Source organism: Tachyglossus aculeatus, chromosome 11 (assembly GCF_015852505.1).
Source record: "Tachyglossus aculeatus isolate mTacAcu1 chromosome 11, mTacAcu1.pri, whole genome shotgun sequence".
Taxonomy (NCBI): domain Eukaryota; kingdom Metazoa; phylum Chordata; class Mammalia; order Monotremata; family Tachyglossidae; genus Tachyglossus; species Tachyglossus aculeatus.
The window spans coordinates 21198523-21208102 of NC_052076.1; the positions used below are offsets into that span (position 1 = coordinate 21198523).

Sequence of the window (9580 nt, forward strand, 5' to 3'; positions counted from 1 at the left end):
GGGTGTGTAAAGAGCTACATTACACACACACACAAATTTGCCTTCCACACCAAATGCAACAACCCTTCGGATATGGATAGGTTCCTTCTGTGAGAGTCACAGATGGGCAAGGCAGCTTCAGTGAAGGAGACTGTTGATTATATTTGACTCTACTCTTCTACTGGACCCCTCTCTTCCCCAGGTCTCAGACCTGTAGGCCTGGTATTCCTGAATTCAAATAACCTTAACTTCTGGGTATTGTAAAGTCAATTTCTAAGACAATACCAGCATTTTCACCTTTCCAGTTCACTCACAGCACCTCATTCTGTCTCTCACCCCTGACGTCGATCTAAAGTCCCCATAACTCAGTTTCTCAAAACAGGATAGAGCTGACTGCAACCTTCCCTGCCTTTCCTGACAGAACCACCTCCCACCTCTCCTCCCCTGAAGCAACTGTCCAACACAGAAGAGCCCCCTTCAAGGGAGATTGAGATGTACAGAGTGACTCTGCAGACGGGACTGTGAGCACCCAGAGATCAGACCCGTCTATAGAATTAAGGGCCCCGGGTCTTCCCAGACCCACCGTCAAGTCTGAACAGAACCAGTGCCCTGCACACAACCCCAGCACCCATTTCCAGAAACAGCTTCAGTATCCACAGTGGCCACCTCTTGCTCACAGCTCTCTCCCAACTCACTTAAGCATAATCCCTTTAATTCATACACACACTAAAAAAAAAAAAACCCTTCCTTTTGAGGTAGCAATGGCTCCATCGGTGACAGGGCAGGTCTGAGATTTAACATGATGGTCCAAAATGGCAGAGGGATGGTCCTTGAAGCTGGAAAATATATTGGGCATCCACTGTTAAGAGAATAAGATCTAGTAAATATCTGCCTTCAATCATCCCAACCTGGCCTCTGCCAGTAATTAAGGCTGTGGGACTTGTAGGAAGACAGTGTAAGCCCAGGCTAGAGAGCTTTTGGGAGGTGGGGGTGGTGGGGGGAGGTAAGATGAAGAAACTGTGGGCATGTTAGAAGGCAGTGGAGGTCATAGTTTGGCACAGCAGGTGAGCTTGGAAATGATCATAGGAAAGGGAAGAAGAGAGGATGTGAGTGAAGCATGGGTAATCAAAAGCTTCAGGAGACTAATCTGAGTCAGGCAAGTGTGACTTATTTGGGAACAGTGAGGATCGATGTGGAATGCATGAGGAAGATTTGGGGATGGGAAAAATCCAATGGCTTTGGGTATCAGATTCCTGGATAGTACTAATAGTTTTTATTAAACACTTCCCAAGTGCAAAGCACTGTACTACGCACTGATAGCTACCTCAGTGACAAGGAAGGAGTAGGAAAAACTGGGGATTTATGGCTTCAGTTAGGTCTGGAATCCATGATGAAGGCGATAGGCAAGTAAGTCAATTACGGAGGGGAACCACGGTTGCTGAGCAAGGGACAGCAGAGTTGAATTCCTTCACACCTGCTAGGAGATGGTCCAAGTGCCCAATTCGCACCAGCTTCCCTCTGAGGCATGAAAGCAAGAAGGTAAGAGATCTGTTGGTGCTCCTGGAGGCTGAGAAGGAAGTGGGAAGAAATGCAAACAATTCAGTTTCTCTAAAGGACACATTACTCCATCGCCCCCCCCCCCCCCCCAATCAACCTATCGATGAAGATGTGAGAGGGGACACCCACAGGCACCCTGGATTCCTCACTCTTCCTTCCCCCACCCCTTGGCTGGCTAAGGTCTCCCTATAGATAACAGGAGGTCTCCAGGGCACCTGCTGAATAAATGGGGCTGAGGGAAAAACCTATAGTAGCCAGGACCATTTCTGCTTTCTGTGCTCCCTACTCCAACTCATGGAGGAGGCTATAGGACTCCAGAGAAGAATGAGGTGGAACGCACACCGTATCTTGACAATGACCCCTCACTTCCTCGTTAACAACCCCTGACAGATATAGAAAGGTCACTTTGGGAGGCACTGCAGATGTGTAAAGCAGATCTAATGAAAAAATCGTTCACTATGTTCTACCCTAATCCTGCACTGGATCTCTCCCCCAAAGATTCCTCACCACCAAAAGAAAGTTTTAGACCTATAGGGTTGATATTCTTGACTCCAAAGATACCCCACACTTCTGTATATTGGAAAAGTGAATTTAATAGCACAAATGCCTGCAATTTCAGCTCCCCAGCCTCCATGCAACTCATTCACTTTACCCCAAATTTGTCTCAGGACAAGTATTTCTCACTAGAGAATGAAGTAGAAAGTGAACTTCCCTGCCTCTCTCCTAGAAGTACTCCCCCATCTCTTCCCCTCCCACCCCCAGAAGTAACTGCTAGACACAGAAGAGTCCCTTTGAGGGAGACTGAGGATGTATAGTGACTCTGCAGATAGGACTGTGAGCACCCAGAGATCACACCCGTCTATAGAATTAAGGGCCCCGGGTCTTCTCAGACTCATAGTCGAGTCAAACAAAGCCAGTTCCCTGCACAGAGCCCCGATCTTTTTTTCTAGAAGCAGCTTCTGTGTCCACGGTGGCCTCCTTTGGCTCACTGCACTGTCCCACAACTCAGCTAATCTTAACCCCTTTCACACATGCAAAAAAAGGAAAAAGAAGTCCCAAAACCTTCCCTTGGAGATAGCAATACAGCCTACAGCTCCACCTCCAGGACAGGGCAAATCAGGTCTTAAAGTTGCCCTCTTAATCCAAGTGCTAGACAGATGATCCTCAAGGCCAGAAAATGCATCAGGCAGCCTCTGTGGAGATAACAATACCTAGTCAGAGTCTGCCTTTGGTCAACCCCACCCCTAACCTGTGCATAGCCAAGAATTGAGGGTGCAGGACTTCTTTCCTGGCTTCAGATTGGGGCAAACAGAGGGGCGGTGGAAGGCAGAGAATAAAAGGGCTTCTGAAGTAAATAAAAATACTGATGATTGGGGAAAGAGTTTAAAGCAGCAAAGCAGATTGCATTTTAGTAGGAAAATAGATTTTTAAATGGAATGTAATATAGGGTCTGGTTCTAGCTAGCTGAATGACTAAAGAGAATAAAATAAAGATACAGTGAGAAAGTTGGCATTGGAAGAGTAAAAGCGCGTAGTCTGAGTTGGAGTACAAGAGGAAGGAAGGGGGGCAGGAAGAGAGAACGACTGCCTTGAAAATGGTACACATTCAACTCCAGGGTGGAAACAAGCAAGTGAGGTTAAACACAATACCTGTCCCTTGGGGAGTTTACTATCTCCATTTCCTCGTCCTCCTCTCCATCCCCCCATCTTACCTCCTTCCCTTCCCCACAGCACCTGTATATATGTATGTTTGTACATATTTATTACTCTATGTATTTTACTTGTACATATCTATTCTATTTTATTAGTATGTTTGGTTTTGTTCTCTGTCTCCCCCTTTTAGACTGTGAGCCCTGTTAGACTGTTGGGTAGGGACTGTCTCTATATGTTACCAACTTGTACTTCCCAAGTGCTTCATACAGTGCTCGGCACACACTAAGCGCTCAATACGATTGATTTCCCTTTCACAGACAAGATCTTTGACGACCAGAGGAGTGAAGTAACTTACTCAAGGTCACACAGTACACCAACAGTAGAGTTGAGATTAGAACTCAGGTCCTTCTGACTCTCAGGCCTATGCTCTATCCTCTACACGGCACTGTTTCTGTAAGAAACAGGTGGTCTCTGTATTGATAAGAAAGTAAATTAGAGGTATGGGGTGGGGGGGGGGGTAGTTGCTGGAATGAGCTTCAGGAAAGGAAAAGGCAGAAAAACCCTTACCACAATCCATACTGGATGCAAAAAGAGGAAAAACTAAGAAAGAAAAAACACAGTATTTAAATTACTCAACTGTAGGGGTTGGTTAGAAACAGTCAAGTAACACTCAGGACCTGGGTCAGCAAAATATCTGAAAATTAAGAGAGAAAGTCAGTTAGAATGAATTATTGCAGCCACATAATAGAAATAAATGAATCACCTGATCCACAAAGCCCCAACCAGGGGCAGACCCCTCCCCACACAACCACCACAACTATAATTACCCATTCCCCCAGAGCAGTAGACCCTGCCTCCCCCCCCAAAAAAAAAAAAAAAGAACAGAAAACACCCCCCCAGATGACCCTCACTCACCAATCTCCAGCAAGGAAAGTAGACGTTCAGCAGAACCTGCAGAAACAGCCCAGTAAAGGTTGCCACCTCCCTGGAGACTTATATGGGTCAGGGAGCTTAATTGGGAGCAGCTGATTAGGGTGGGGGGTAAGCAGGGGCCGGACTGGCCAGGAGTTGCTCATCTCCCGGGCTGGAGTGGGAACACCTGGGCTGGGGATGAGGCCGGGGGAGGTGGGGTGGTCGGCAGCCTCCGGGAAGGAAAGCACAGAGGCCTCCATGGAGGAGGGGGGCTAGGGGGGCGGGGCCCAAGAGTCACCCCGGAACCCCCCCAAGTGAACGCACTTTCTGGAAATCGGTGGTCACAGCGGGCTAGCCGCCCCACATTTGATCTCGTTACCGGGGGTTTGACAATGCCATTATTCCCTTTTCCACTGATATTTTGGCTGGATTTGGGCCCTTCTGAGAAGCAGGGGGTGGGGGGTATCTCGGGGAGATGACGACAGAGCACCCCCCCGCCCCCACGGCTCTCCCCGGCCGGCCGCCCTGGAGGGGGAGGGGTCCCCTGCCATCCGGGGGAGGCGGACCCCCTTTCTCTGGATCCTCAGAGAGAGAATAATGATAATAACTGTGGCATCTGTGAAGCACTTACTATGTGCCAGGCACTGTTCTGAGCGCCGGGGTACATACGAGGTAATCGGGCCAGGCACGGTCTCTGTCCCACGTGGGCCTCGCCATCCTAATCCCCATTTTACAGAGGAGAAAAGTGAGGCACAGAGAAGGAAAGTGATCCGCTAAAGGTCACCCAGCAGAGGGTTTAGTGGATAGAGCACGGGCCGGGGAATCAGAAGGACCTGGGTTCTAATAACTGCTCTGCCACTTGTCTGCCGTGTGACCTTGAGCAAGTCACTTCACTTCTCTGGGCCTCAATTCCCTCCTCCGGAGAATGGGGATTAGGACAGTGATCCCTTTGTGGGACAGGGACTGTGCCCAACCTTGCACCTACCACAGTGCCTGGGACATAGTAAGTGCTTAACAAACGCAATTATGATTACGATTATTACGTGGCAGAGCGGGGGTGAGAACCCACAGCCTCTGACTCTCAGGCCCGGGCTCTTTCGGCCTCCTCCCGCTCCGATCGACCTTCGATCAACGGATCATATCGACTGAGCGTTTCCTGAGCCTAGAGCGGTCGGGCAGTTTTATTTATTGAATGCCAACTGTGTGCAGGGCACTGTACTGAGTGCTTGAAAGAGTACAAGAGCACTGTACTGAGTGCTTGGAAGAGTACAGTGTAACAATATAACAGACACCTTCCCTGCCCGCAAGTTTACGGACTGGCGGGGAGACAAACGTTAATATACATCAATAAAACTACAGACCCATCCATAAGCAGGTGGGAGAGTACAATACAACGGTGCCTCGGGACATTCCCTAGTGGAAAGAACACAGGTCTGGGAGTCAGAGGACCTGGGGCCCGATCCCGGCTCTGTCACATATCCGCTCTGTGACCTCGGACAGGCGACTTCACTTCTCTGTGCCTCAGTGACATCATCTGTAACATGGGGATTAAATCCTACTCGGTCCTACTTAGCGCGCCCCAGGTGGGATGGGGACTGTGTCCGACCAGGTTAATTTCTACCTACCCCAGTGCTTAGAACTGTGTTTGATACATAGTAAGCTCTAAACAAGTACCACGATTATCATTATCATTATCACTAAATTAGAGCTGTATACATTAGTGTTGTGGAGCCTAGATTATGCCCCTTATGACACATTCCGGAAGCCGGGAGTTTGAGGAGCTTGGTCCGGCTCTTTTGAAAACATGTTTAACCAGTTGTGTATTCAGTGGTTTAGCTCCATAACTTTTAAATATTTTTATGCCAGTCTCCCCCCTCGGCATGGAAGCTCTTTTGATCCTAGATAGGTGTCGCTTCTTTGTTTTTACTTCAAATGCTCAGTTCGGTACAGCACACCCCATGGGTGTGCAGTAAAATACTCTACTACTATTGCAGACTGATGTGTGGTGCAGGCACCTGAAGGCCATTTAATTGATATAAACATTAAAAAGAGCAAAAAAGTATTTACACCTGAGCTATTTAGCACCATACTAAACACCTGGGTTGCAGTGTTCACAGTTTGTGCATGTTTTCTGCATTAAAGCCACAGTTTTTGTGTGCTTATGCATTCAAGCTCTAGCTTTTGTAGAAAGCCTCGGAGCGGGGGACCAGGAGCCCCCTGCCCCGGGCCCCTTCCCACACCCCTGAGAAGCAGTGTGGCTCAGTGGAGAGAGCCTGGGCTTTGGAATCAGAGGTCAGGGGTTCAAATCCCAGCTCCGCCACTTGTCAGCTGGGTGACCTTGGGCAAGTCACTTCATTTCTCTGGGCCTCAGTGCCCTCATCTGTCAAATGGGGATTAAGACTGTGAGCCCCCCGTGGGACAACCTCATCACCTTGTAACCCCCCCAGTGCTTAGAACAGTGCTTTGCACATAGTAAATGCTTAACAAAGGCCTCCAAGAGGCCTTCCCAGACTGAGCCCCCTCCTTCCTCTCCCCCTCCTCCCCCTCACCTCCTTCCCTTCCCCACAGCACCTGCATATATGTATGTATGTTTGTATGTATTTATTACTCTGTTTATTTTACTTGTACATATTTATTCTACTTATTTTATTTTGTTAATATGTTTGGTTTTGTTCTCTGTTTCCCCCTTCTAGACTGTGAGCCCACTGTTGGGTAGGGACCGTCTCTATATGTTGCCAACTTGTACTTCCCAAGCGCTTAGTACAGTGCTCTGCAAGCAGTAAGCACTCAAATACGACTGAATGAATGAATGAATGAATGAATGCATTTGTGTGTTTCGTTTTTCCAGGGCTGGATCTGAGGGCCCACAGACAGACCCCCCTCCTTCGGGGTATGTCACCCTGTATTTATCAATAACAATGATGGCATTTGTCAAGCGCTTATTATGTGCATAGCACTGTTCTAAGCACTGGGGAGGATACAAGATGATCAGGTTGCCCCAAGTGGGGCTCACAGTCTTAATCCCCGTTTTACAGATGAGGTAACCGAGGCACCGAGAATTAAAGTGACTGCCCAAAGTCACACAGATGATGAGCGGCAGAGCTGGGATTAGAACCCATGACCTCTGACTCCCAGCCCGGGCTCTTTCCCCTGAGTCACGCTGCTTATTTTTCATCCCTGTGACTGGGCCGTGAAGAGCCAAAGGTGAAGACTCAAATATGAGGTTCATGACACAAAGCCAGGTGGGCACTCAGAGGGGGAGGAGTTTCTGCAGGATGCGGAGGTGGTTGGACAACCGATGGACGGTCTTGGGGTCCGGAACCACATTCTCTGTGTACATCTATATGGCTGATATTTAAGTGTTTACTATGGGCCAAGTACTGTGGCTCGGTGGAAGGAGCATGGGCTTTGGAGTCAGAGGTCATGGGTTCGAATCCCGGCTCTACCACATGTCTGCTGTGTGACCTTGGGCAAGTCACTTAACTTCCCTGAGCCTTAGTTACCTCATCTGTAAAAGGTGGATGGACTGTGAGCCCCACGTGGGACAACCTGATCACATTGTATCCCCCCCAAGAGCTTTGCACATAGTAAGCACTTAACAAATGCCATTATATATATATAATGCCCTGGGGTAGTATGTAGTATGCCCTGGGGTAGATACGAGCTGATCAGGGTGGACAGGGTACCTCTTCCACATGGGGCTCACTGTCTTAATCTCCATTTCACTGATGAGGTAACTGAGGAGAAGTGAGGTGATTTGCCCAAGATTACACAGCAGCTGAGGGGCAGAGCTTGGATCAGAATCCAGGCCCTCATTCTATCCCCTAGGCCCCACTGCTTCTTTAAGGGGTTAGGGTTCGGGCCTACCTGCTCTGCAGAGCCCTCGGACAGCTATGAGGAAGAAGGCGGTAGAACCGTTCACTGACCTGCAAAAATGTTGGTTATGAAAGGAGCCTCTGTCCTGCCCGTCGGCAGACTCCACCCCTTAGGACGGCACAGACCCAATCCACGAACAAGAGACCACAGACAGACCTGAGGCTGGGGTTAAGAGATTTTTATGCATTGTTCCCCCTGTGTATGAGACCAGAGGGTCCCGGGGCTTATCTCGGGGGGCACCCGAAGGCGGTCAGAGACGACCCGGGTGGACGTTCTGCGACGGAGGCTTGGGTGGTCACGGACGGAGGTGTCGAGGAACGGTGAATCCGGCGCTTTGCCGGGTGGCTGCCGGTGGATTCCGGAGGGAGGCGGTCCAGCTGGTGGGCCGCAGGCCCGCGGTCCACGATCGTGGAGTCGCTGCTCTATCTATCGCTGGCTTTATTTCGGTGGGGGCCAGTGTGGGAGTACTGAGAGGAGATGAAGTCAAAGGAGGGAAAGGGCACGGGGGCAGGGGGAGGGGTGTGCGGGGAGAAAGAGTCCCCAAGCATTGCCTGCCTCCCTGCCCATCCCTCCCCGTGACTGCCACTGTCCCCCCATCCCCCACTGTCCCTCAGGAGGATCAGGGGGCACTTAGTGGCAGTGCTGTAGGGAGTTCAGGCCCACAATCCCACCTATTCCTACCCCGTCCTCCCACTCCCCCTCACTGTGCCACCTCTACGGCCCCCCTGCAATATGGGGCTGCAGAGATGGCCTCCGGCCACAGAGGCAGACACAGTCGCATGGCCCCATCGCCGGACACGGAGCTTCTCTCTCTCTCTCAGCCACCTCTTCCCCTCGTTCTTCCCGGAAGCGGGGACGTCTGGGTCCGCTCTCAAGCTGGAGGGTAAAAATGACCTCTACGCAGATTTTGAAGACGAAGACACAAGGCAGAGGTGAAAGCCTTGATTTGGAATCGGCCCGAAATTCCCTCACCCACACAATTCACGCCATGGATCGCCGGGGAGCCCTCTTCCTCCGGAGGTCTTCTCCGACCCCTTCTATCTTGGCCCGGGGGCCACCGGCCGTGCCGTCCCGAGAGAAGCCGTCTCCCGGAGGGGATTTGAATTTACGGGGAAAAAATCATTCTCTTACACCAGATCCTCTGCTGCAAACGGTGGCTCGCTCTGGGCCTGACGCACAGCCGGAAGAATCCCACAGACCTGTCGGTTTCTCCTCCGTCGTTCTGGGAGTCACGGTTGAACCCTGCATCTACAGAAAAGGCAAGAGAGACATTTAGAGACTGTCCAGTACCTGATGGGACTGCAGATATACAGAAAATCGTCAACTCGTCCTGGGCAGGGACCGTGTCTGTCGGCCGCATTATACCTTCCCCGGTGCTCAGTACAACGCTCTGCACACAGATGCCCATCGTGGACTGAGATCGGTTCAATAAAGGGATGCGGGAGGAATCCGATCGTGCGGTAGCACATAGGCTCAACTAATCGTTGGACCCTTTTTAAAAACCAACTTCTTTAGAACGAGCCAAAAGTGAGAGCTGAGGTCTAGACTCTCTAATTCTCTGGTAGGAAATCCAAAGTTTGTTGGATCTAGAGTAACTCAATCAG

At 50.2% G+C, this 9580-nt stretch overlaps 1 long non-coding RNA gene across 1 annotated transcript; it reads right to left on the reverse strand.

Annotated features, from left to right (window-relative positions):
- Window positions 1-604: 604 nt before the first annotated feature.
- On the reverse strand, window positions 605-3883 carry LOC119935181. Its single transcript, XR_005453100.1, has 4 exons — window positions 3826-3883; window positions 2599-2729; window positions 1454-1546; window positions 605-838 (listed from the first exon to the last, which is right to left on the reverse strand). It is a non-coding gene; the product is annotated as an uncharacterized LOC119935181 (long non-coding RNA).
- Between the last annotated feature and the right edge of the window lie 5697 nt (window positions 3884-9580).